This window comes from Hyperolius riggenbachi, chromosome 12 (assembly GCF_040937935.1).
Source record: "Hyperolius riggenbachi isolate aHypRig1 chromosome 12, aHypRig1.pri, whole genome shotgun sequence".
Classification (NCBI taxonomy): Eukaryota; Metazoa; Chordata; class Amphibia; order Anura; family Hyperoliidae; genus Hyperolius; species Hyperolius riggenbachi.
The window spans coordinates 222,552,595-222,580,137 of record NC_090657.1 but is presented as its reverse complement, the minus strand read 5'-3'; the positions used below and the strand labels follow the sequence as shown (position 1 = coordinate 222,580,137).

The 27,543-nt window shown below is 47.5% G+C and overlaps 1 long non-coding RNA gene across 1 annotated transcript in view; it reads left to right on the top strand.

Moving 5' to 3' along the window:
• Positions 1–11,252: 11,252 nt before the first annotated feature.
• The window catches only part of LOC137541196 (uncharacterized), a 28,097-nt gene continuing 11,806 nt past the window's right edge, over positions 11,253–27,543 (top strand). Inside the window, exon 1 of the long non-coding RNA XR_011025101.1 lies at positions 11,253–11,778. This is a non-coding gene — a long non-coding RNA (uncharacterized lncRNA). The remainder of the gene's footprint in view (positions 11,779–27,543) is intronic.

Genomic DNA, 27,543 nt, shown 5'->3' with positions numbered 1-27,543 from the left:
GGGGTCTAGGAGTTAGCGATAGGTACAGGGAGGGTACTGTGTGAGAGTAGGGTTAGGTATAGTTACAGTACAATATACACCACCAGGGGGGTGGTTTCGATTAGGCACCACCAGGGGGGGTCTAGGGGTTAGGGATATGTACAGAGAGGGTTCTGTGTGAGAGTAGGGTTAGGTATATCTTTTATATCACCGCTTTTTACAACGATAAATAACGATACAATGTTAACGCTAATGTTCAATAAAATAGACAGATAGACAGAGCAAAATAGCGATAAGGCTTTAATGTTAAATAGTGATAAGCGACAAACGGATTAGCGGCAACACCGTGCGCCATTATTCGCAGGCGCCATTTTCAGATGGATGCCTTCCTCAGGGTCACATGTATCTTATGCTAGGTACACACCATACAATTTTCTGTCAGATTTACCTGCCAAATCAATTTTTTTTTCAACATGTCCGAACTTAATTTTGATTTTTTCTGATCGATTTCCATAGACGTGAACAGAAATCAATTGGAAAATCGATCAAAATTTAGGTTGGACATGTTGGAATAAATTGATCTGGCAGGTAAATGTAACAGAAAATTGTATTGTGTGTACCCAGCATTATGTGACCTCCTGATGTCTGAAGGTGTCGATCTGCTCATGTTACCCTCCTATAGAAAGTGTCTATTAGAGATGGGCTGAACCTACGTTTTTGGTACATACGAACTTTCGCGAACCGCAATAGACTTCAATGGGGAGGCGAACTTTGAAAACTAGAAACATTTATGCTGGCCACAAAAGTGATGGAAAAGATGTTTCAAGGGGTCTAACACCTGGAGGGGGGCATGGCGGAGTGGGATAGACGCCAAAAGTCCCCGGAAAAAATCTGGATTTGACGCACAGCAGCGGTTTAAGGGCAGAAATCACATTGCATGCTAAATTGCAGGCCTAAAGTGCTATAAAACATCTTGCATGTGTATACATCAATCAGGGAGTGTAATTAGAGTACTGCTTCACACTGACACACCAAACTCACTGTGTAACGCACCACAAACAGCTGTTTGTGTAGTGACGGCCGTGCTGGACTGGTGCACACCATGGCCAGAGTGCAGGCGATATGGTCGGGCTAAGGTAGCTGAATGACAGTGACTGAGTGTCCAGCTGATTGAATTTGGTCTGTCCACAATGAAGCAACGACCTTATTAAACAACCTTATTATCTATTTTCTTGGGTCAGGTGCGCCCCCCAACCCCAACTCACTCATATAGCCGTCGGTCATTGCCTCATTGTGATACGCAAGCCCCTTCACCGCGGCAAGGTAATGATCACGAAGGGGAATTGACACATGCACATGCCTTTTGTTTTGTTGTTGCAGCCGCAGTGCAGCCAGAAAAATTAGGCAGGCATGTACACACACCAGAAAAATTATTATAGCAGCCACCTGGAGTCCTGGACACTGTTGGTGATGGCGGAGAAGTCAGTCACACGGCGTGCAGGCAGAGATACTGTGTGACTTAGTCTTCGGGCAGGCAGTAACCCTCCGGGATCCATGCCTCATTCATTTTGATAAAGGTGAGGTACTGAACACTTTTGTGACTTAGGCGACTTCTCCTCTCAGTGACAATGCCTCCAGCTGCACTGAAGGTCCTTTCTGACAGGACGCTTGAGGCAGGGCAAGACAGAAGTTGGATGGCAAATTAGGACAGCTCTGGCCACAGGTCAAGCCTGCTCACCCAGTAGTCCACGGGTTCATCGCTGCTCACAACGTCTACATCCACACTTAAGGCCAAAGGCCAGGTAGTCGGCTACCTGCCGGTCGAGGCATTGGTGGAAGATGGATCCCGCTAAGGCGAGGCGTTGGACTAAAGAATGTCCGCATGTCCGACATCACCATGAGATCGCTAGAGCATCCTGTCCTTGCCTGTGTGGACATGGGAGGAGGATGATTACTGGCAGTGGCACCTTTATTCCGTTGTGCTGTGACATCACCCTTAAACGCACTGTAAAGCATAGTTGCCAGCTTGTTCTGCATGTGCAGCATCCTTTCTGCCTTCTGGTGAGTTGGTAACATGTCCATCACTTTGTGCTTAAACTGAGGTTCTAGTAGCGTGACCACCCAGTACAGCTCATTCCCCTTGAGTTTTTTTATACGGGGGTCGCTCAACCGGCTGGACAGCATGAAAGACGCCATCTGCACAAAGTTGGATCCAGACGTACTATCCAACTCCTCTTGCTCTACCTCAGTGATGTCAGGTAAGTTCTCCTCCTCCCCCCCAGCCATGAACAATACCAAGGGAGCGTTGAGCAGCACAAGCCCCCTGCGGCGTCTGCTGCGGTTGTTCTTCTGCTGCCTCTTCCTCCTCCAAAAAAAGAACACCTTCCTCATCATCTGACTCCTCTTCCCCACACGACTCTTCCTCCTCCTCATCCCCCCTCTGTGCTGCCACGGGGGTTGAGGAAACATCTGGTTCTGATGAGAATTGATCCCACAACACTTCCTCCTGTAACTGTTCCTGTTCACGCTCATCCACAGCTTGATCCACCACTCTACGCACGACACGCTCCAGGAAGAAGGCATACGGGATCAAGTCGCTGACGGCGCCTTCACTGTGACTCACCATGTTTGTCATCTCCTCACACGGCTGCATGAGCCTGCAGGCATTTTGCATGAGTGTCCAGTACTTCGGCAAGAACATCACCCATCTCCCCAGACTGTGTCCTTTGACTGTAGTTGTAGAGATACTGTTTGACGGCTTTCTCCTGTTGTAGCAGGCAGTCGAACATCAGGAGGGTCGAATTCCAGGAGGGCTATCGCAAATCAAGCGCCTCACCGGCAAGTTGTTTCTCCGCTGAATATCAGCCAAGCGTGCTATGGCCGTGTAAGACCGCCTGAAATGCCCACACAACTTCCTGGCCTGTATTAGGACGACCTGTAAGCCTGGGTACTTAGACACAAATCTCTGGATTATGAGATTGAGCAGATGTGCCATGCAGGGTACATGTGTCAACTTTCCCAAATTCAAAGCCGAAATGAGATTGCTGCCCTTGTCACACACCACGTTACCGATCTTCAGTTGGTGCGGGGTCAGCCACTGATCCACCTAATTGTTAAGAGCAGCCAGGAGAGCTGCTCCTGTTTGACTCTCTGCTTTGAGGCAAGACATGTCTAAGATGGCGTGACACCGTCGTACCTGGCATGCAGCATAGGCCCTGGGGAGCTGGGGCTGTGTAGCTGGAGAGGAGATTGCAGCACCAGTAGAGTTGAGCTGCCACTCAGCCAAGGAGGAGGAGGAGGACGACAGCGAAGAGGATGTAGCAGCAGTAGTAGGAGTAGAAGGAGAGGAGGTGGCAGCAGGCCTGCCTGCAAGCCGTGGAGGTGTCACAAGTTGGTCCGCTGCACAGCCACATACTCCCTGCTTGCCATCAGTCACCAGGTTGAACCAATGGGCTGTGTAAGTAATGTACCTGCCCTGACTGTGCTTGGCAGACCAGGCATCCGTGGTTAGATGGACCCTTGACCCAACGCTGTGTGCCAGAGATGACACCACTTGCCTTTCTACTTCCCGGTACAGTTTGGGTATCGCCTTTTTTGGAGAAATAATTGCGGCCTGGTATCTTCCACTGTGGTATCCCAATGGCCACAAATTTTTGGAAGGCCTCATAGTCCACCAGCTGGTATGGTAACAGCTGGTGGGATAACAGTTCCACCAAGCCAGCTGTCAGACGCCGGGCAAGGGGGTGACTGGCAAACATTGGCTTCTTCCTCTCAAAGATTTCCCTCATGGACACCTGGCTAAAGCTGTGGGCAGAGGAGCAGGAGCCGCTCAAGGTGAGAGGCGGAGTCGCCGGAGTGGAAGAGGTTGGCTGTGATTGTGAAGGTGCAAGGGAGAAAGTGGCTGAAGAAGATGAAGCACCTGAAGGAGGAAGAGGAGAAGGAGGGTGGCTTTGCTTTTGTGTGCTGCTTTTGCTCAGGTGTTCTTCCCATTGCAGTTTGTGCCTTTTCAGCATGTGCCTTCGTAAGGCAGTTTTCCCTACCTGGGTGTTGGCCTTTCCACTGCTCAATTTTTGGTGGCAGAGAGTACAGATGGCATTGCTCTGATTTGAGGCAGACACTAAAAAATGTCCACACCGCTGAGCCACCCTGGGGTGATGGCACTATGGTGGCGTCAGCAGCTGACGTTGAAGGGCATGTTGGCTGGCTGTCCATAGGTGGCGATACATGGCGCTGGACACTGCCCCCAGCTGTTTCTGATGACGAGCTCCCCCTGCTTCTTTCAGCAACTTGTCTCCTCCTACTCCTCTCTGACTCCCCCTCTGAACTGTCCCCCTGGTCATCTCCTCTATTGGGAACCCACGTGGCATCCGTATCATCATCATCATCATAATCATCATAATCATCCTGCCCAGCTTCGCTTGTATCAAACACCTCCAAAACTGCACCAACAGCAGGTACATCATCATCCTCCTCCTCACACGTTACGTCCATAGTGTCGCCTAACTCAGACATATGAGGTGGTGTAACTTGCGCAGCGCCTTCATCTTGTTGTAACAATAATGGCTGTGAATCAGTGATTTCCCTCCCAAATAACTCCTGCGAAGTGTCAAATGTAGCGGATGTGGTACTTGTAGTAGCGCTGGTGGCTGCGGAAGATGAGGTGTTCTGTGTTAAATAGTCAACTACATCCTGACAAACTTGGGAGTTGATGGGACGTGCCTTCTTCTGAGCACTGTACTTTGGTCCAGAGCCAACGAAATCACATCAGCACGACCTCGAACAGACCTGCCAGGTGGCCTGCCTCTGGGTCTGCCTCTGGCTCAACCTCTGCCTGTTGTTTTGTCCATATTGGGGGGATGAACTGAAAGGTATGCACCGACTTGACTAATACAATGTGCAGTCACACAGGTGCAGTGAAAGGTATGCAGTGACTGGTATTACAATACAATATGCAGCTGTCACACAGGTGCAGTTAACAGATATGCACGGACTGGTATACTAAACAGCGTGCAGTGACACAGGTGCAGTGAACAGATATGCAGGGATTGGTATTACAAATGTGCAGCTGTCAAACACAGGTACTGTGAACAGGTGCAGTGACTGCTTGCGCTCACGTAGGTGCACTGAACAGGTTTCAGGTATGCACTGCAGTGATTGGGATTACAAATGTGCAGATGTCTGTCATACACACACACAGGTACCGTGAACAGGTGCAATGACTGGTGGTATTAACTATGCGTTCGCTCACGTAGGTATAGGTAGGTAGGTAGGTGGACTGAACAGTGAACAGGTGCAGTGATTGGGATTAAAAATGTGCAGCTGCCTGTCACACACACACACAGGTAGTCAATGAATGTGCTGGGCCTGGCAGTGGCACAGTAGGAATTACCAAGGCTATCTATGCAACACAAGTGTCTGTGGGACACACACACACACACAATAGATCACAAGAACAAGATTAGCTCTCAAAAGAGCAGTTGAGGGGTGCTTTTTTAGCAATAAGAATCAGCAAGGAGCAAGCTAACAATCTTACAAGAGCCTAACTAAGCTTTCCCTATAGCTCTCTCTGCAGCAGCTCTCCCTTCTCTAATTGCTGCAGGCACACGAGTGAGTCCAATGCTTGACGCTGCGTGCCTTTTATAAGGGCGAGAGTGGCTCTAGGAGGGAGTGTAGCCTCATTGGCTACTTGCCTGCTGACTGTGATGTAGAGGGTCAAAGTTGACCCTAATGATGCACTATGGAGGCAAATCGAACTTCCGGAAAAGTTTGCGGTTCTCCGTGATCGCGAACCCCGGAAGTTCGCCGGTTCCTGTTCACCGGCGAACCGTTCGAGCCATCTCTAGTGTCTATCTTCTTCCATTAATCCTATTGGAGGTGTCTATCTTCCCCCAGTTCCTCCTATTGGAGATGTCTGTCTTCTCCTAGTTCCTCCAATTGGAGATGTCTGTCCTCCCCCAGTTCCTCCTATTGGAGATGTCTGTCTTCTCCCAGTTCCTCCAATTGGAGATGTCTATCTTCCTCCAGTTCCTCCTATTGGAGATGTCTATCTTCCCCCAGTTCCTCCAATTGGAGATGTCTATCTTCTCCCAGTTCCTCCTATTGGAGATGTCTATCTTCCCTCAGTTCCTCCTATTGGAGATGTCTATCTTCCCTCAGTTCCTCCTATTGGAGATGTCTATCTTCCCCCAGTTCCTCCTATTGGAGATGTCTATCTTTCCCCAGTTCCTCCTATTGGGGATGGCTGTCTTCTCCCAGTTCCTCCAATTGGAGATGTCTAATCTATCTTCTCCCAGTTCTTCCTATTGGAGATGTCTATCTTCTCCCAGTTCTTCCTATTGGAGATGTCTATCTTCCCCCAGTTGCTCCTATTGGTGATGTCTATCTTCTCCCAGTTCCTCCAATTGGAGCTGTATATCTTCTCCCAGTTCCTCCAATTGGAGATGTCTAATCTATCTTCCACCAGTTCCTCCTATTGGAGATGTCTATCTTCTCCCAGTTCCTCCTATTGGAGATGTCTATCTTCTCCCAGTTCCTCCAAATGGAGATGTATATCTTCTCCCAGTTCCTCCAATTGGAGATGTCTATTTTCTCCCAGTTCCTCCAATTGGAGATGTCTATCTTCTCCCAGTTCCTCCTATTGGAGATGTCTATCTTCTCCCACTTCCTCCTATTGGAGGTGCCTATCTCAGGGGAATAACAACTGCCCCAGCATTGGCTGCGACCGCGGGGGAAGGAGAAGCCTGGGGAGGTCAGGTAGCTCTGGGACTCACCCAGGGTTGTTTTTACATATTGGGGGAGGGCACCGCAGGAGGGGGAAGCAGTAGGCAGACACAGCCACAGGGAGGAAGGGCCCGCCTCCCCCCTCCCTCACCTCAGCCCCCCTCAGCTCTCCCCCCTCCAGAAATAAGAGCAGCAGGCAGGGAACATGGACTCACCTCTTCCAGGTTTCCTGCGATGGAGGTCCACATGCCACCGGTTTGTCTACAGCGCCGCTTGGAACTTAATGTCGGTCTTCTCTCATTAACACTCTAGAAGTTGACCAAATGTTTTTCTTCCGTCTGTTAGAGGCATCTATCTGTGCTCCTTCCCATTGCTAGAGGTGTCTATGTTGTCTCTTTCCCATTGCCAGGGGCTCTCATTCACTCTTGCTAGAGACATATATAACTTTTCTACTTCCCACTGTTGGAGGCTTCCATTTGCTTTTGCACTCTCCCATTGTACGTAACTTCTGCTGTCGGCTCTTCCCTTTGATGGAGGTCCTTATCCAATTTCTGTACTCCGTCCCACTGTTGGTATCCAGCTGCTCCAAGTTCTTCACTTTACATGGTATTTTGTGGATGTGAAAAATGGGCCCTGCCATAGGCACAGTTGTTGAATTTTAATTAATGGCTACAGCAGTAATTTTGGGCCCCAGAGGTGCCCGAGAAGGTAGCAATAAAGTTCTGCTGCACCGACATTGTAGCAGGACTTTTGTAGCAAAGGCATGTAGAGACTCATAGAGGCTATTTTATGCTCTAGTCTAAAGAGTTCTTCTACATATTGTATGCACTCTATAGCCAAGGCCGGTTCTGGACTTATTGCTGATAGAGGCAAACTTGTGAGGATGCGCACCCCCCCCCCCCCCCTCCCACCCCACCCCTGAAATGTAATGATCACACAGCACCCCAAAATTTAGTTATAGCTGCGGTGAGCCCCCCCCCCCAAAAAAAAAAACACCCTCAGTATAGGTAGGTATCCAGGTGTGATGATCCGCTCAGCTGGCTGCACAGGCAGACAGCTGTTTGTCCATTCCTCTAGTCTGTGGGCTGCAGGTCTCTGGAACAGAGACCTGTCTTTCCATTGCAAGTTTCTGGTCTGTTCTCTTGCTGGGGAATTTGCATACATTCGTTATGCAAATCCCCTACCTGCCTTCTTTGATGACTGGCACTATAAGAGCTTTATGTTTCCCAGAATGCTTTGCTGGACATTTCCCTTCCATGCTCTGTTCCTGATGGACACTGCTGGAGTGTCAGCCATTGCTATCTAGTATAGTTAATTCCTGGGGGTTGCTTTAGGCTCCCCTGCTAGCCCAGTCAGGTTGTATTATCTGTATTGCCTGTTCTGTCTTGTCTTGCCTGTTTGCCATTGTCCTGTCCCTATATGGTGGTTGACAGGAAATGGTTCTGATCTCTGTTCTTGGAGTATAGCTGGTGCAGCGGTTGCTACCAGCTATCTCTTCTGTTCTGTCTTCTGGGATCGCGCTAGCTACTTTTTGCTAGCACTGGGGATCCTTCTGTTCTGTCTCATGGGATCGCGCTAGCTACTTTTTGCGAGCGCTGGGGATCCTTCTGTTCTGTCTTGTCTGTCGCGATTGCGCTGTCACCAGCGGCGGTTGATAGCGAATCGCTCTGTCTTGTTTAGATCGCACTAGCCGCTAGCGTTAGCGGCTGTGGATCTTTCTGGTCTGTGTTCCTGCTTGGATCACACTTGCTCTGGTGGAAGAGTGGTGGATCCTTTCTGCCTAGTTCCTGTTTTTCGTGTGTCTGTCTTGTCCGCTACGCTTGCTGCAGGCTCGGTGAGGTAACCGTTAAGCAAGCGCTCGCGTCCTCTGTTTCATGTTTGTCTGTTTATGGTTAGTTAGGCGTGCTTGTCTCTATTGTGCTTATCACGTGGAGATCGCGCATAACCGCGTGCACTGTTGCGAATGAGTGCGGTGTTCGCGGTTAGCTAGCGGTTGTTATTTTCCGTATCTCCTTATTGTATTTGCTGTGCCTTTGCTACCCTCGTATTCTATTCTGTTCTGCCTTGTGTTACGTCTGGCGATCGCACCTCTCACGATCGCGTTCCTATTTCGTATCTGCTGTTGTGTGTGCGCGGTCGCGGGGTGGCGACTGGATTGGCGCACACACATACAACCTATCCCTTTGCTCAATCTCATTCGCAATCGCCTCTCTTGCGATTGCGTTCTGCGCTTCGTACAATTCCTGTCTGGCACTTGTGGAGGTACAGAGGATTGGTTCCTCTGCACTCCCCAGCGCCATCTGCCGACAGGAATTTCCCTCTACAGGTGCGTAGCACCTTTTGCTGGGTGCCTGCAAATATACGCTTGTGGAGGATTTCCGCCGTGTCAGCGCACGCGTTGTGCGCTGATCACGGAGAAAGTTCCACAATCGTGACACCAGGTATAGGTGCCCTCAGTATTGGTAGCTAGGAACAGTTGCCCCCAGTATAGGTTGGCCAGGTACTCTTTTCACTTTTCACTTCCTGTTTCTGCCAGACTTCTGCCACCTGAATCACTTGGTATCATGGGCAGACCGGGCCTGTCTATAGCGGCAGGGATAGCGACGGTGTTGGAGTTGAGGTAGAAACGGGATAAGTTAGTGTTAATGTTAGGCATAGATGCAGAGAAGGTAAGTGTGAGAATAGGTTAACATAGGCGATGGTAGAGCAACACTTCCGATATTCTACTACACATAGCAGCACATAGTAGAATAGAGGTATCCTCATTCCCATTCTTGGCTCTTTTGTATGATGTATTTACTTTTAGGTTTATCCAGTTATTATATACAGTACTCCAGGAAAATAAGTACTGAACACATCAAGATTTTGATCAGCAAATATATCTCTAATGGAGCGATGGATGTGAAATCTATAGAAGCTTTTGGTAACTTAAGTAGTAATCCACACATGCAAAGACATCAAAATAAGTTCATAAGTTAAATTATATGAAGTAAATCCATATGTTATGTTATATGTAGTAAATCCATAAGTTAAGTTATATGTAATAAATCCATAAGTTAAGTTATATGTAGTAAAGCGGAATGACACAGAGAGAATATGTATTGAACACACTGAATGAAATGTATTGAATATTAGCAGAGAAGCATGCGATAGCCATTATAGTTCAAAGACGCCCCCTATATGGAGAAACTAGTCACATGCTTTTCTCAGGTGTGATTTTGGCCCATTCATCCACGCAAACTGTTTTTTTTTTTCGAATCTTGAAGGTTTCATCTTCAGCAGCCTGGTAGAAGGCAGCAGATTCTTATCAAGAACGCCCCAGTACATTTCTCCATTCACCCTTCCATCAGTTGCATGAAGTCTGCCAGTACCATATGCTGAAAAACAACCCCACACACACCATGATATTTCACCTCCAAACTTCACAATTGGCCTGGTGTTTTGGGGTGAAATGCAGCTCCATGTCTCCAAACGTGGTGCCCAATGACGTCCATAGAATTTAATTTTGGTCTCATCTGACCAGACTATACTCTCCCAATATTTTATCTCCCAATACTTTAATGGCTTCTCCGAATGTTGTGCAGCAAACTCTAAATGAGCTTCAGGGTGCCTCTTGTTCAGCAGTGGAGTCTTGCGCGTTAAACTTGGCCATGTCAGATGAGTATGCACCTTATTGTTTTCTTTTAAACAATTATGCCTGGTAATTCCAGGTCTTCTGCAGCTCACCGCAAGTTTTCCTTGGCTCCTGGACAACTCCTCTGATTGTCCTTATGACTCCTCTGTCAGAAGTCTTGCAAGGAGCACCTGGTCATGGCTGGCTTCCAGCCCCACCAGTGCTCACCGGAGCATCTCTAAGCTTTGGTTTCTGCAGCGATAACGTTGTGAAGGTCTTCAGAGATCCCTCTGCTGTTACCGATCATGAGCTGCTTTGTGTGGGACACCTCGGTGATGAGAAACTTTTAATAGGCCTTCAATTAGGACTTTACCAGCTGATAATAATTTGCACTAATACAGAGAATAGGATTGCTTTCAAATTACAGATATCCGGTGGTTTGTTGTTCTTCCAGAGGGCTTTTTTTCATGTATTCAATACCTTTTTCCCTGTGTCAATTTACAACACATAGCTGAATGTATTGACTTTTTTGCTTTGATTTCTTTGTATTTGTGGCTTACTTGGGTTGTTACCGACCCCTGGCGTACATTTCACGTCAATAGCCCTATTAGAAATATATTTACCGAGAAAAGCATTGACGTGCATAATCCTTATTTTAGCTGCTGTAGAGTACATGGAAAGTTCTTGGTGAGACTCGTCAGCCAGAGGTGTCGAAGGCCAGTGCTTTGCTATCTGTGTTTCCTGGTATAATCTGCACATTCTTATCACTGTCACAAGGAATATTGTACAGCCCACTGTCACCACCTGCAGCCAAGAACACGGCTGGTTTTTCAAGTTATAGAAAGTCAACCGGCAGGTTTTTTTTTTTTTTATGCTGTGACCCGGGTCACAAATGGTTAATGGTTTGTGTTTAAACTGCTGCCAAAGGTGTGGACTATTTGAATAGTTGTACCTGTGAAAGCGAAAACCACCACTAAAGCCGTGGATGCCATATAATGTGATCTCTGTCATCTCCTCTCGCCTGACTCTACACCCCCACCGCCATGAAGATGCCCAAAAACGTTGGCCGTTGTGCCGTGGCATTTATTGTCGCACTGATCTTTGATGTGGTCGGCCTCATTTTGCTCCTCATTGGAATTTTCTCTGGCCTTAGCTTCTATGACTTCTTCATCTACACGGGGGCCATCGTTATCGCACTCAGCCTGATCTTCTGGGTTCTGTGGTACACCTTCAACGTGGAGATCTCCTACAAAGACTTGGGGTTGACCTGGTGGTAGGCCGTGAAGGCATCTGGTGGGCTTGCTGGCTCTAGAATTAGGAAGCCGTTTTGCTGAACTTGATTTCATACGAAGAATAGCTTATTAATTTCATCTTTTTACTCACCCAAACATTTTATATAGACGATATTGGTGTTGCAAGCAAGCAAGGAGGAAACAATGGACGGTGTTCTACAACCAAGTATGAAGGTATGGTGGCTAAAAATGTCTGCACATTAAATAGGTTGCTTGATGCCTTTTTGTGTTGGATTATTGTTGGATTTTGAGTTCTTTAGACTGTTTTGTAGAGTTAAGGTCTCTGCAAAGACTTACATACAGTAGTTAATTTTGTTGGAAAAAGACACCCGTCCATCAAGTTTAACCAGGAAAAAAAAATCACTGCCCTGAACCCGCACATATCGTATCTAACTGATCCAGGAGAAGGTGAAAAACCTTTAAAAGGCAATTAGCCAAAAATGGGAAAAAATCATTTCCAACTCCCGGTGGCAGTCAGATAAATCCCTGGATCAACTCTGACTGAAATCACCCAGTGATTATAGCCCTGGATGTCCTTTTAATGCAAAGAAAACAGCCCTGCTTTCTTTAAATGAAGATATACAGTAAAGTTTACTATAACTGCTTCCTAAGATGTTCCAGATTCTTTCTGTAAAGAACCCCTTTTTAAATAGATGGCAAAAAAATGTCCTCCGTACACAGATCATGCCCCCTTGTGTTGTTATCTGTCTGGGGGCCACCTCTGGAGATGGAAGGATGTATTTGGTGGTCTGTCTGGGGGTCACCCCAGATTACTCCAAATTAGCCAAATTAAATTATTCATTTGTGGCCAGCTTTAGAGTCTTCTTCCCTTCTGTAACCCTCATAAGTTTCCTTATTTTTCATGGCGTTTCTCCATTTCACTTTTTTCAGAGTTTGTCTGTGACACCTTCGATATTGCATATCGAATGCATCATAAGCTCATACAGTCATATTTCAATTACAGAATCCTCTCATTCACAAAAAGAGTTAAACTTTTCAAGTACAGGATTAATTAGCGTGGCTTTTAGAGTCACATCAAAGGGGGCCTTTCCCAAGTGCAAGTAATACTTGTCCCAGCACCCTGCTGATTAACAATGCATTCATGTTCCTTTAAGGTAGCCATACACTGGTCGATTTGCCATCAGATTCGACCAACAGACAGATCCCTATCTGATCGAATCTGATCAGAGAGGGATCGTATGGCTACCTTTACTGCAAACAGATTGTGAACCGATTTCAGCCTGAAACCGATCACAATCTGTTGTGGTGGTGGTGCCGCCGCTCCCCCCGCCCGCATACATTACCTGCTCCGCTGGTGCGACTGCCCCCGGTCACCGCTCTTCTTCTCCGTCTCCGCGCTCTGGTCTGCTCTGGTCTCCGGCATGCTTCCCTTCTTCCTGTCTGGGGGAAGTTTAAACAGTAGAGCGCCCTCTACTGTTTAAACTTCCTGCCGGGACAGGAAGAAGGGAAGCATGCCGGAGACCAGAGCAGACCAGAACGGAGACGGAGAAGAAGAACGGAGACCCGGGAGTCACGCCGGCGGAGCAGGTAATGTATGCGGCTCTATTGCGTCGGTCGTCGGGCACTCGAACGCCGCTAGCGATGCGCTCTTTACCCGCGGGCGATCGACGATTATTTTCCGCACGGCGCGATCGACGGGATCGGACGGAATGGATCGAAATTTGGCGTGTAGCGTGAACGATTGGCAGCAGATTCGATCCCAGTGATCGAATCTGCTGTCGAAACGGGCGCAAATCGGGCCAGTGTATGGCCACCTTTACTGTTGACAAAACTCATTTAGGCAGACCCGTACTTGCCTGACAGGCTCCAAAACACCAGGGGTGCTAACCCCTGTAGAAGCTATACCAGCTTCAAAAAGATGTTCAGAGATGTTCACTAGCATGTCAGGTAACCTCCCTGTAATAACCTCAAATTAATATTTTCTCCATATTTTATGGGTTTTCTAGCCTTTAGAAAAATGCTAGCAGAACAATTTTTACAGAACTTAGGACGGTCAGCTTGATGCACACATTGACCGATTTCCACGCGAACCCCACATACAGCAGCTGAACAATAGAAGTTGTCGACCGTATTTTCCAATTTGATACTCATGTGTAATATCTGTGAATTTGTGACGCCTTACTGAATGCAAATATGCAAACCATTTCTTGATATGACTGATGGGCATGGAAAGATCAGCTTGCCAGGAATTCTATCAAGATTTCTCCCCCTGCAGGGGGTACTGCCCCCAGCTCCAATTGCCGCAGGGCTGGACTTTGCTTGTTATAGCGAGTCCCAGCTGCAGAGTGGGTGAAAACACAGCGAGCCTCAGGTCCTGGTCCTTTGTCTATCATCTGTTATCTAATCCCATCAATCGACAGACCAGAAGGACACTGGCCAGATAACCATTTTGGATTATTGCAGCACAAGACTTTATCGTTTACTGGACATTCTACCTCATTTTCTCATCTCTTACTTATTCTATCCAACAAATCTGTTCAGCTGTCAGATGTATATAGATTTTCTTATTTGCCAGCTCCAATGTATATTTGTGTGTATAGTTTTTAGATTAAACTAACAATTTAACAGTTCCAGTTTTGCCCTTGTTACCTGATTATTTGGATCCATGCTAGAATTCTCTGTCCTCAGAAGAGACACACTACCGCATTGTCTGATCTCTGATCCATGCTAGAACTCTGTCCTCAGAAGAGACACACTACTGCATTGTCTGATCTCTGATCCATGCTAGAATTCTCTGTCCTCAGAAGAGACACACTACCACATTGTCTGATCTCTGATCCATGCTAGAACTCTCTCCTCAGAAGAGGCACACTACCGCATTGTCTGATCTCTGATCCATGCTAGAATTCTCTGTCCTCAGAAGAGACACACTACCGCATTGTCTGATCTCTGATCCATGCTAGAACTCTCTCCTCAGAAGAGGCACACTACCGCATTGTCTGATCTCTGATCCATGCTAGAACTCTCTCCTCAGAAGAGACACACTACCGCATTGTCTGATCTCTGATCCATAATATTCAGGTTCAATCACTGCGCATACTTTAACCACTTGCCGACCGCACGCTTATACCGTGCGTCGGCAAAGTGGCAGCTGCAGGACCAGCGACGCAGTACTGCGTCGCCAGCTGCAGCTTAATTAATCAAGAAGCAGCCGCTCGCGCGAGCGGCTGCTTCTTGTCAAATCACGGCGGGGGGCTCCGTGAATAGCCTGCGGGCCGCCGATGGCGGCTCGCAGGCTAGATGTAAACACAAGCGGAAATAATCCGCTTTGTTTACATTTGTACGGCGCTGCTGCGCAGCAGCGCCGTAAGGCAGATCGGCGATCCCCGGCCAATCAGCGGCCGGGGATCGCCGCCATGTGACAGAAGACAGCCTGTCACTGGCTGCACAGGACGGATAGCGTCCTGTGCAGCCCAGATCTCCGGGGGGAGCAGGTAGGAGAGGGAGGGGGGAGAATGTCGCCGCGGGGGGGGCTTTGAGGTGCCCCCCCCGCAACATGCCTGCAGGTAGGAGCGATCAGACCCCCCCTGCACATCATCCCCCTAGTGGGGAAAAAAGGGGGGCGATCTGATCGCTCTGTGTGGCCGCGGATCTGTGCTGGGGGCTGCAGAGCCCACCCAGCACAGATCCAAACAAACAGCGCTGGTCCTTAAGGGGGGGTAAAGGGTGGGTCCTCAAGTGGTTAAACCCTGTAAAATCATAAAAATATATAGTGCCCAATATTGCTTGCATCAGGCTGCGACTCACACCTCGTGCTGCACACCTGGGGGTCGTGCCACCACCTTATAGGGGAATTATAGCAGGTCCCCCCTCCGTGCCCGCACTCACCGGAAGAGCGTCTTGCTCAATTGCGCATCAAATCAAACTGCTTTGCCAGCCAAGGAGAATCAAGCAGAAGATAAAAGAAGCATCCATTTATTGGAATAAAAGCATCCGCAGGCTTACAGTTCTCAGGGGACAAGTTTCAGCTCCACCGCGGTAGATCTAGAGCCACTCGCTCCCACTTCTCGTCCTGCTTCCTAACTACGTCAGCGCGTTCCTCCGCTCCGCCCTACGCGTTTCGTCACACCGTGACTCATTCAGGGGCTGGAGGATAGCGCTGACGCACATCTCTTATGGCTGTACGGCGTTCTCCCCGCCCCGACTCCACCCGCAGCCCTGCCCTCTCCCGCTGCTAAGTTACCATCGGAGCGTGCTGGCTCAATATCTACGCCGCATAGCTGATTACAATTACAATACACAGTATCAAACTCAAAACATTTTCAATCATGGCTCTATCTAAATAGGAACCCAGTGCTTCACATAACTATACATCACATCCCTTATTTTAATCATTCAAAATTCCCATAGACGTCAGTATTGCCATAATGCATATCTCATACACCATGACGATACAACATAACAAATTACACCCATTCCCCATTGCACATCCCCCCTCATCCAATACATTTCTACTGTCCCAATACCATTCTCTTAAAGTGACAGTGCTTATAACAAAATTATTACACACCAATAATCTAAAAATGCTCCCTTGGTATTATCACCATTTCAATACATTTCCCAATACCACTAGTGTTAAAGTGACAGTACTCATTATCACCATTACAATTCATTTCATTCCCAATATCACTTATATTAAAGTGACAGTGCTCATTACCAAATTATTATACCCAACCTTAGTACACACCACCCCCACCCCCCCTCTCATATGTTTTCAGAGTAGATCCTATATCCTACATCACATATACACACCAACCCATATACTGTGACCAATTTACTATTAATCATTTTACCCATGTCCAGATACGTCCTTTATACAGTAACCCCTACCTTATCGCTAAACACATGTGAAACTACCCTCACTCCTAATCTCCATAATACCTCACCTTAAAGTGACAGTGCTCATTATTCAGTCTCAAAACTCCTAATCCATTTCAAAAATATGCATAAGTACAACATTTCATATCACTCATAAACAATTCCATAAAAATATAATAAAAAAATATATATAAAACCTATGTGCATAGACACTACATGTGATACCTAATTGTTTGCGATGTAGCAGTTAATATCTAGTTCTATATTTAGGCCTCTTGGGGTAAAAGAGCCCATTCTGTAGATCCACTCGGTCTCCTTTTTGCACAACTGCTGCAACCGATTGGACCCACGCCAGTGTGGCCTTACGTGTTCCACTGCAATGACTTTCAAACTACCTGGATCCCTATTGTGTACCTCTGAAAAATGGGCCGACACACTGTGCCACATAAAACCCTTTCGAATATTATACATATGTTGATAAATTCTTTTCTTTAATGGCTGGGTAGTCCTCCCGACATAATGTAAGCCACATTCACAAGTAAGGACATACACCACATAGGTTGTGGCACAGGTCATAAATTGTCTAAGTTTAAACTCACGTTGATAGACATTCGTTCTTACCACATCCGTGCTCACACTTGCAGTGTCACTACAAATGCAGCAACCCCTGCATGCATGGTAACCCGGCCTCTGCCACGGGATCACCACCCGTCCTGGGGGGTTGACACAACTCGGTACCAAGGCGTCCCTCAAGTTCGGCGCCCGTTTGTAAATGAACTTAGGTTTCTCTGGAATAATAAGGTTCAGTCGAGCAGTGGAGGTTTTCGAGTTCAGGAAACACAGGAATGTGGACCTTGATAAAATCTTCAATGAGGAACCCCCTATGTTGACAGATTTGGATCAGGATTTTAAACTCTTACAGCATAATATGGTGAAGGAACTACAGACCTGGTGGGACCTTGCTGCTTTACATAAATATGAGAAAAAAGGACTAGTTCCTAAGAGATATCGTTGGGACATTATGCCCACAGATGGGGAGGAGGGGGTTGATAACAATAAAGAATGGTTTGAGTATGTTGAAACTTGTGGGGTGGGTATGGTTAAACTATTGATTAAAAGGAAAACTAGGAGGTTGGAACGCCTGGGGGGTGAAATTGATGTGTTGAAGGTTAAACTTGATCCATTTAAACATTCAGAGGAGTTCCAACAAAGATCTTCTAAATTACAGGAGGTTCTGAATGCTAACGAAAAGGATATAATGTTGGATAAACAGAAACAGTTTAGCAAGGATATTCTGGCATACAAAAATAATGAGGCCTATAAATGGCAAAAGGTAAAGAGTGATGATAAAATGGAGGTAAATGGAGAAGGAGTAGCTGAACCCCAGGGTGAGCAAAAGGGAGGGGGAATGGGAGCTCGACCTAAAGGGGGAGCGGTGGGTGTGCAGGAGCCAACTAGACCGAGCCCAGCCCAGCCGAGATTACAGTCACAGCCCAGACCACAGCCCCAACCGATGGGAGCTCCCAATCGGGGGAGGGGTGGGGGGTCAGGGAGGGGTAGGGGGTATGGTCAGTACCCTGCACGTCCATTCATACCCAATCCATTGAATTATCCGTCTAGACCTGTGAGGGGGGGTGGGGGGGCACCATATCAGAATGGGGGTAGGCCACCATTGGAGAATCTGGGACCACCAGATCTTCCAGTTTATAACAGATACGAACCTTTACAGTCTTATGTGAATGAGGAGCCTCCTCCTTTTTTTCACAAACCCCGATATCGCCAGGACGAATGGTACTTGGACCCTCATCTCACTCCAAAAAACATCAGGAAAAGAGAGCCAGAAGAGGAATCAGAGGAGGAAGGAGGATACAAGAAAAGAAGGGAGTAATTAATGGAGAGGGTATCTTTAATTTGAGTGGGGTGCCATTGGGGAAATCTGAAGTGAAACTGCTTGATAAGGGTCTGAAGTATGCCCCCAAAAACCATTTAGATAAATTTGGAACGTTCATTGATGTCCACAAGTTTGTACGCAGGTTGAATCTTAAAAGATATTTTTTGGACAAAGAGGGTCCAAATAATAAAGTTAATAAGGGTGAAGGTTATGCCCACTCTAATATGCGCAACAACTCTGTTTTTAATCCAGCAAATAATGCTAGTAAGCCAGTTATTGATGTTTTTAAGAATCTGGTGTTAGGAGATTTAGAGCGGATGCAGGGTGCCCGGATCAGGACTGACGATCGGGCTGTCTGCAAACTGCTGAAAGAGAAAGAGTTAATCATCCGACCAGCAGATAAGGGAGGGGGGGTTGTTATTTTAAATCATGAACAGTATTTCACAGAATTGGATAGACTGGTGGGGGATGTATCGGCATATATGAAGCTTGGTGGTAACCCGGTGTCTGCCTATAAGAAGGAGTTGATCGACCTTTTGAAAGAGGGTCTGGATGAGGGGCTATTAAACGAAAAAGAATTTGAGCATCTGGTACCGAGGAATCCTAGAACCCCTATCATTTATCAGTTACCTAAAGTACATAAGTCCATGTCCCAGCCCCCGGGTCGTCCCATTATAAATGGGATAGATTCGGTAACATATAGGGTGGGTAGATATTTAGACTTTTTCTTGCAACCATTGGTGGCCAAATTACCTAGAGTATTGAAGAATACTTTGCATACATTGCGGGTCCTGGAGGGGATGGAGGTAGGGGATGGGGCGCTGCTAGTGACAGCGGACGTCTCATCCCTCTACACGAATATAGACCACCAGGGAGGGATCAGTGCAGTGGAGAATGCTTTTAAAAGAGAAGGGGATCTCCCGTTGAAGCAAATCCAGTTTCTGATGAAATTATTGGGGTTCGCCTTGGCCCGAAATTATTTCTGGTACAAGGGTGAATTCTATGCACAGATCAAAGGCTGTGCCATGGGGGCACCTTTTGCTCCGGCCCTAGCTAATATATATATGGCAGAGTGGGAGGAGAGGGCCATTCAGTTGTACCCTGGGGGGGTTGTCGAATGGCGGAGATTCATCGACGACCTCTTTATAGTTTGGGGAGCCTCTGTACAGGAATGGAGCAAGTTCCTGGAGAGGATGAATGAAATTTGTCCCAATATAAAGTTGGAGGCAGTGGTTGACACAAGTAGTGTCGACTTCTTGGATCTCACCATTTTCAAAAATAGAGGGCAGCTATCTACCCGGTGCTTCTTCAAGAAGACCGACAGAAATGGGTTTATTCCGATGGGAAGTTGTCATCACCCCTCCTGGTTAAGGGCGGTCCCCAAGGGCCAACTCCAGAGGATCAGGAGGAATTGCACCCTGAAAAAAGATTATGCTGAGCAAGCGACTGTACTCACACGTAGATTCGTGGAGAAGGGATACAGTCCAAGGAAAATCCAGGTATTGGAGGAAGAAGTGGGCAATATGGATAGGGACGTGTTGATGAGGGGGAGAGGAAACAGGGATATTAAACCTCCTGAGCTCCCCTTTATCTCCACGTTTAACACCCAGTTTAAACAGGTGGAAAAGATTTTTTATAAACATTGGCCGGTACTTCAGCAGGATGCTAGACTGAACCTTATTATTCCAGAGAAACCTAAGTTCATTTACAAACGGGCGCCGAACTTGAGGGACGCCTTGGTACCGAGTTGTGTCAACCCCCCAGGACGGGTGGTGATCCCGTGGCAGAGGCCGGGTTACCATGCATGCAGGGGTTGCTGCATTTGTAGTGACACTGCAAGTGTGAGCACGGATGTGGTAAGAACGAATGTCTATCAACGTGAGTTTAAACTTAGACAATTTATGACCTGTGCCACAACCTATGTGGTGTATGTCCTTACTTGTGAATGTGGCTTACATTATGTCGGGAGGACTACCCAGCCATTAAAGAAAAGAATTTATCAACATATGTATAATATTCGAAAGGGTTTTATGTGGCACAGTGTGTCGGCCCATTTTTCAGAGGTACACAATAGGGATCCAGGTAGTTTGAAAGTCATTGCAGTGGAACACGTAAGGCCACACTGGCGTGGGTCCAATCGGTTGCAGCAGTTGTGCAAAAAGGAGACCGAGTGGATCTACAGAATGGGCTCTTTTACCCCAAGAGGCCTAAATATAGAACTAGATATTAACTGCTACATCGCAAACAATTAGGTATCACATGTAGTGTCTATGCACATAGGTTTTATATATATTTTTTTATTATATTTTTATGGAATTGTTTATGAGTGATATGAAATGTTGTACTTATGCATATTTTTGAAATGGATTAGGAGTTTTGAGACTGAATAATGAGCACTGTCACTTTAAGGTGAGGTATTATGGAGATTTGGAGTGAGGGTAGTTTCACATGTGTTTAGCGATAAGGTAGGGGTTACTGTATAAAGGACGTATCTGGACATGGGTAAAATGATTAATAGTAAATTGGTCACAGTATATGGGTTGGTGTGTATATGTGATGTAGGATATAGGATCTACTCTGAAAACATATGAGAGGGGGGGTGGGGGTGGTGTGTACTAAGGTTGGGTATAATAATTTGGTAATGAGCACTGTCACTTTAATATAAGTGATATTGGGAATGAAATGAATTGTAATGGTGATAATGAGTACTGTCACTTTAACACTAGTGGTATTGGGAAATGTATTGAAATGGTGATAATACCAAGGGAGCATTTTTAGATTATTGGTGTGTAATAATTTTGTTATAAGCACTGTCACTTTAAGAGAATGGTATTGGGACAGTAGAAATGTATTGGATGAGGGGGGATGTGCAATGGGGAATGGGTGTAATTTGTTATGTTGTATCGTCATGGTGTATGAGATATGCATTATGGCAATACTGACGTCTATGGGAATTTTAAATGATTAAAATAAGGGATGTGATGTATAGTTATGTGAAGCACTGGGTTCCTATTTAGATAGAGCCATGATTGAAAATGTTTTGAGTTTGATACTGTGTATTGTAATTGTAATCAGCTATGCGGCGTAGATATTGAGCCAGCACGCTCCGATGGTAACTTAGCAGCGGGAGAGGGCAGGGCTGCGGGTGGAGTCGGGGCGGGGAGAACGCCGTACAGCCATAAGAGATGTGCGTCAGCGCTATCCTCCAGCCCCTGAATGAGTCACGGTGTGACGAAACGCGTAGGGCGGAGCGGAGGAACGCGCTGACGTAGTTAGGAAGCAGGACGAGAAGTGGGAGCGAGTGGCTCTAGATCTACCGCGGTGGAGCTGAAACTTGTCCCCTGAGAACTGTAAGCCTGCGGATGCTTTTATTCCAATAAATGGATGCTTCTTTTATCTTCTGCTTGATTCTCCTTGGCTGGCAAAGCAGTTTGATTTGATGCGCAATTGAGCAAGACGCTCTTCCGGTGAGTGCGGGCACGGAGGGGGGACCTGCTATAATTCCCCTATAAGGTGGTGGCACGACCCCCAGGTGTGCAGCACGAGGTGTGAGTCGCAGCCTGATGCAAGCAATATTGGGCACTATATATTTTTATGATTTTACAGGGTTTAAAGTATGCGCAGTGATTGAACCTGAATATTGTTGATCAAGGTGGAGTGAGCCTGTTGTAATTGCGATCCCCTGACTCTGGCGGTGTAAGTTTGTTCCAGTGGAGCGCAGTATTTCCTTAGGAAAATTTGATCTCTGATCCATGCTAGAACTCTCTGTCCTCAGGAGAGACACACTACCGCATTGTCTGATCTCTGATCCATGCTAGAACTCTCTCCTCAGAAGAGACACACTACCGCATTGTCTGATCTCTGATCCGTGCTAGAACTCTCTCCTCAGAAGAGGCACACTACCGCATTGTCTGATCTCTGATCCATGCTAGAACTCTCTGTCCTCAGAAGAGACACACTACTGCATTGTCTGATCTCTGATCCATGCTAGAACTCTCTGTCCTCAGAAGAGACACACTACTGCATTGTCTGATCTCTGATCCATGCTAGAACTCTCTCCTCAGAAGAGGCACACTACCGCATTGTCTGATCTCTGATCCATGCTAGAACTCTCTGTCCTCAGAAGAGACACACTACTGCATTGTCTGATCTCTGATCCATGCTAGAATTCTCTGTCCTCAGAAGAGACACACTACCGCATTGTCTGATCTCTGATCCATGCTAGAACTCTCTGTCCTCAGAAGAGACACACTACTGCATTGTCTGATCTCTGATCCATGCTAGAATTCTCTGTCCTCAGAAGAGACACACTACCGCATTGTCTGATCTCTGATCCATGCTAGAACTCTGTCCTCAGAAGAGACACACTACCGCATTGTCTGATCTCTGATCCATGCTAGAACTCTCTCCTCAGAAGAGACACACTACCGCATTGTCTGATCTCTGATCCATGCTAGAACTCTCTGTCCTCAGAAGAGACACACTACTGCATTGTCTGATCTCTGATCCATGCTAGAATTCTCTGTCCTCAGAAGAGACACACTACCACATTGTCTGATCTCTGATCCATGCTAGAACTCTCTGTCCTCAGAAGAGACACACTACTGCATTGTCTGATCTCTGATCCATGCTAGAATTCTCTGTCCTCAGAAGAGACACACGACCGCATTGTCTGATCTCTGATCCATGCTAGAACTCTCTCTTCAGAAGAGACACACTACCGCATTGTCTGATCTCTGATCCATGCTAGAACACTGTCCTCAGAAGAGACACGCTACCACATTGTCTGATCTTTGATCCATGCTAGAACTCTCTGTCCTCAGGAGAGACACACTACCGCATTGTCTGATCTCTGATCCATGCTAGAACTCTCTGTCCTCAGGAGAGACACACTACTGCATTGTCTGATCTCTGATCCATGCTAGAACTCTCTGTCCTCAGAAGAGACACACTACTGCATTGTCTGATCCATGCTAGAACTCTCTCCTCAGAAGAGACACACTACCGCATTGTCTGATCTCTGATCCATGCTAGAACTCTCTCCTCAGAAGAGACACACTACCGCATTGTCTGATCTCTGATCCATGCTAGAACTCTCTCTCCTCAGAAGAGACACACTACCACATTGTCTGATCTCTGATCCATGCTAGAACTCTCTGTCCTCAGGAGAGACACACTACCGCATTGTCTGATCTCTGATCCATGCTAGAACTCTCTGTCCTCAGGAGAGACACACTACCGCATTGTCTGATCTCTGATCCATGCTAGAACTCTCTCCTCAGAAGAGACACACTACCGCATTGTCTGATCTCTGATCCATGCTAGAACTCTCTCCTCAGAAGAGACACACTACCGCATTGTCTGATCTCTGATCCATGCTATAACTATCTGTCCTCAGAAGAGACACACTACCGCATTGTCTGATCTCTGATCCATGCTAGAACTCTCTGTCCTCAGGAGAGACACACTACCGCATTCTCTGATCTCTGATCCATGCTAGAACTCTCTGTCCTCAGGAGAGACACACTACCGCATTGTCTGATCTCTGATCCATGCTAGAACTCTCTCCTCAGAAGAGAGACACTACCGCATTGTCTGATCTCTGATCCATGCTAGAACTCTCTCCTCAGAAGAGACACACTACCGCATTGTCTGATCTCTGATCCATGCTAGAACTCTCTCCTCAGAAGAGACACACTACCGCATTGTCTGATCCCTCATCCATGCTAGAACTCTCTCCTCAGAAGAGACACACTACCACATTGTCTGATCTCTGATCCATGCTAGAACTCTCTCCTCAGAAGAGACACACTACCGCATTGTCTGATCTCTGATCCGTGCTAGAACTCTCTCCTCAGAAGAGACACACTACCGCATTGTCTGATCTCTCATCCATGCTAGAACTCTCTCCTCAGAAGAGACACACTACCGCATTGTCTGATCTCTGATCCATGCTAGAACTCTCTCCTCAGAAGAGACACACTACCCCATTGTCTTATTTTTATAAATTGTGGATTTGGCTAGTTAGGTAAGGTTGCAATTAACCGTTTCTTCCTTATAGGAATGGCTAGTTCCGAGGCCTCTCCGCCTCATCAATCTGGAGAGTGGTGGCAGCAAAACCCAATTTCCAGCACAAAATCGATAATTGTTGCTGATTTTACATACAATCGAGATTGTATCATGTATGGGCACACAAACCAATCTCAAACTTTTAGTGTGCTCACAGTGGATTCGCCTCCAGAAGCCCCTGGTGGATGAGACCTGAATGGCAGCTGTGGCATAGTAAGACAGAATTGGTGGGTGTTTGTCACATGTATTCTCTACTGTGCTCACTGTTTTTGCATTAATCTATTTGTAGCGTAACAGCTGAAAAGGTGATTGGGTGCTCTTGGTGGGGCGGGGCAGAGGCGGAAGAGGCTCCAGCCTCAGGGCGCAGTGTAGGAGGGGGGTGCAGGGCTAGGCAGAGGCAAAGGAGGCTCCAGCCTCAGGGCGCAGTGTAGGAGGGGGGCGCAGGGCCGAAGCAAAGGCAAGGGAGGCTCCAGCCTCAGGGCGCAGTGTAGGAGGGGGGTGCAGGGCTAGGCAGAGTCAAAGGAGGCTCCAGCCTCAGGGCGCAGTGTAGGAGGGGGCGCAGGGCTGTGCCGAAGCAAGAGAGGCTCCAGCCTCAGGGCGCAGTGTAGGAGGGGGGCGCAGGGCCGAAGCAAAGGCAAGGGAGGCTCCAGCCTCAGGGTGCAGTGTAGGAGGGGGGCGCAGGGCCGAAGCAAAGGCAAGGGAGGCTCCAGCCTCAGGGAGCTGTGTAGGAGAGGGTGCAGGGCGGGCAGATGTGAGAGAGGCTCCAGCCTCAGGGTGCAGTGTAGGAGGGCGCGGGGCTGGGCAGAGGCAGAGACAAGAGATGCTCCAGCCTCAGGGCACAGTGTAGGAGGGGGCATAGGGCTGAGCTGAGGCAGAGGCAAGGGAGGCTCCAGCCTCAGGGCACAGTGTAGGAGGGGGCCTCTGGGTCAGGGTTGTCTGAACCTGTAGGCTTAGCCTTTGCGAATCAACACCATGGAGGGCTAAGTTGGAAGATCACCCTTATAGCATCATATGTTCATCCCCAATGTTGTAAATTGAGAAACAAATGAAGATTCATTCTCCATACAAAGTTTTTCAGGAAAATGAGAAAACAGTGCTGGGGAGGTGTGAAAATTCACTTTGGCATTTGTGCAAAATTCCAGGAGAAGTAGATAGCCAAATACACAAGCAAGAAGAGTTTTGGAAGGTCTGTTGGCCAGTGTATTGTTTGCAGGCCTGTGAGGAAGACAAACATGACTTGTTTGTCAGATTTAGGGCTCGATTCACAAAGCGGTGATAACCCAGTTAAAGACTTTAGGCGTGATAACCATTTTTATCATGCCTAAACTCAGTTTAGGCATGATAAGTTTAGGCATGATAAGTTTAGGCATGATAAGTTTAGATAAGTTTAGATCGCGCGCAAAGTCCCGCACGCAAAGCAGCGCCATTAAACTCTATGCAAAGTGCACCAGACTTTGCTAGCGCAAAACTTTTGATCAGCTGTGCACTGCGGTGCTAACCCAGTTGGTGCTTAAACTTATCACGCCTAAAAACTTATCACACCTAAACTTATCACGCCTAAACTTATCACACCTAAACTTATCACACCTAAACTTATCATGCCTAAACAGAGTTTAGGCGTGATAAAGGGCTTTTCACTAGCGTGCTGTTAGCACCGCTTTGTGAATCAGGCCCTTAGTGACCTGCAGGTTGGAAATAGAAAGGTAGCATGTAATGGTGTTACGTCGTCTTGTGTAGCAGCTATCTGTTATATAAGGTTTCCTGTAGACTTTTCATGCTTTTATGTCTTCTATGACTTAGTCAGTCCATTATGTCCTCCTCTCTGCATAATGTCATATGACAGAGCCCTGGTGACTTCTGGACTCTGCCAGGTGCTATAAACAGAGCAGGTGACGTTGGCAGTCATTGTTGTCACTGACGGTGCATGTCACATCCAGGAAGTAAGGTGAGGACTCGGAGATAAGGTGACTCAGAGATAAGGCTCAGGTTGCAGCACAAGCACTGATCATCATCTTGTATTGCAGGTGGGAGCTGCAATGTGCCATACATCAGGCAACTTGGTGGCCGGACGATCATCCAATTCGATTATGAGAATTAAATTGGATGAAAATCAGTGCTGCCAAAAGCATGCCCGACCAACAAAGCGTCCAACTTCGGGATGAAAATTGGTTGCATTGTCGATAGTGCATGCTGCAAGATGTCGGGCCAAAGTTGGTTGGTCGGGTGCACGGCGGGAATAACGTGCAATTATTCCCCCCCATGCCCGCCGTGCCAAAGTGTATACGTTACCCGACCACGGCCTCCGCTTGTCCCCCGCTTCTCTGGGCGCATTCTCCTGTTCCGCATACAAGCGTGGTTTCCTGGTAAGGGCTCAAGTGTGACGTCAATGTATACACTTTGGCACAGCGGGCATTAGGGGGGCATATCGGCAAGGCAGTGCACAGGGCTGAATCGGGATCGATTTCAGCATGAAATTGTTTGGGAATCGGCCTGCGGTGTATGTGGAGCTGACATATCTCTCTTATCAGATTCAATCAGAGATATGTGAGCTCTACATACACTCTTGGACAAATCTGCCCATCATCGCTAGATGTACAGTCACCTTTACTGGTGTGCGGACTGCATGTGCATGACTGGTGGGTGTATGGACCGCACATGGTGGGCTGTGGAGTGTACGGACCGCACATGGTGGGCTGTGGAGTGCATGGACTGCACATGGTGGGCTGTGGAGTGCATGGACCGCACATGGTGGGCTGTGGAGTGTATGGACCGCACATGGTGGGCTGTGGAGTGCATGGACTGCACATGGTGGGCTGTGGAGTGCATGGACTGCACATGGTGGGCTGTGGAGTGTATGGACCGCACATGGTGGGCTGTGGAGTGTATGGACCGCACACGGTGGGCTGTGGAGTGTATGGACCGCACATAGTGGGCTGTGGAGTGTATGGACCGCACATGGTGGGCTGTGGAGTGTACGGACCGCACATGGTGGGCTGTGAAGTGTATGGACCGCACATGGTGGGCTGTGGAGTGTATGGACCGCACATGGTGGGCTGTGGAGTGCATGGACCGCACATGGTGGGCTGTGGAGTGTATGGACCGCACATGGTGGGCTGTAGAGTGCATGGACCGCACATGGT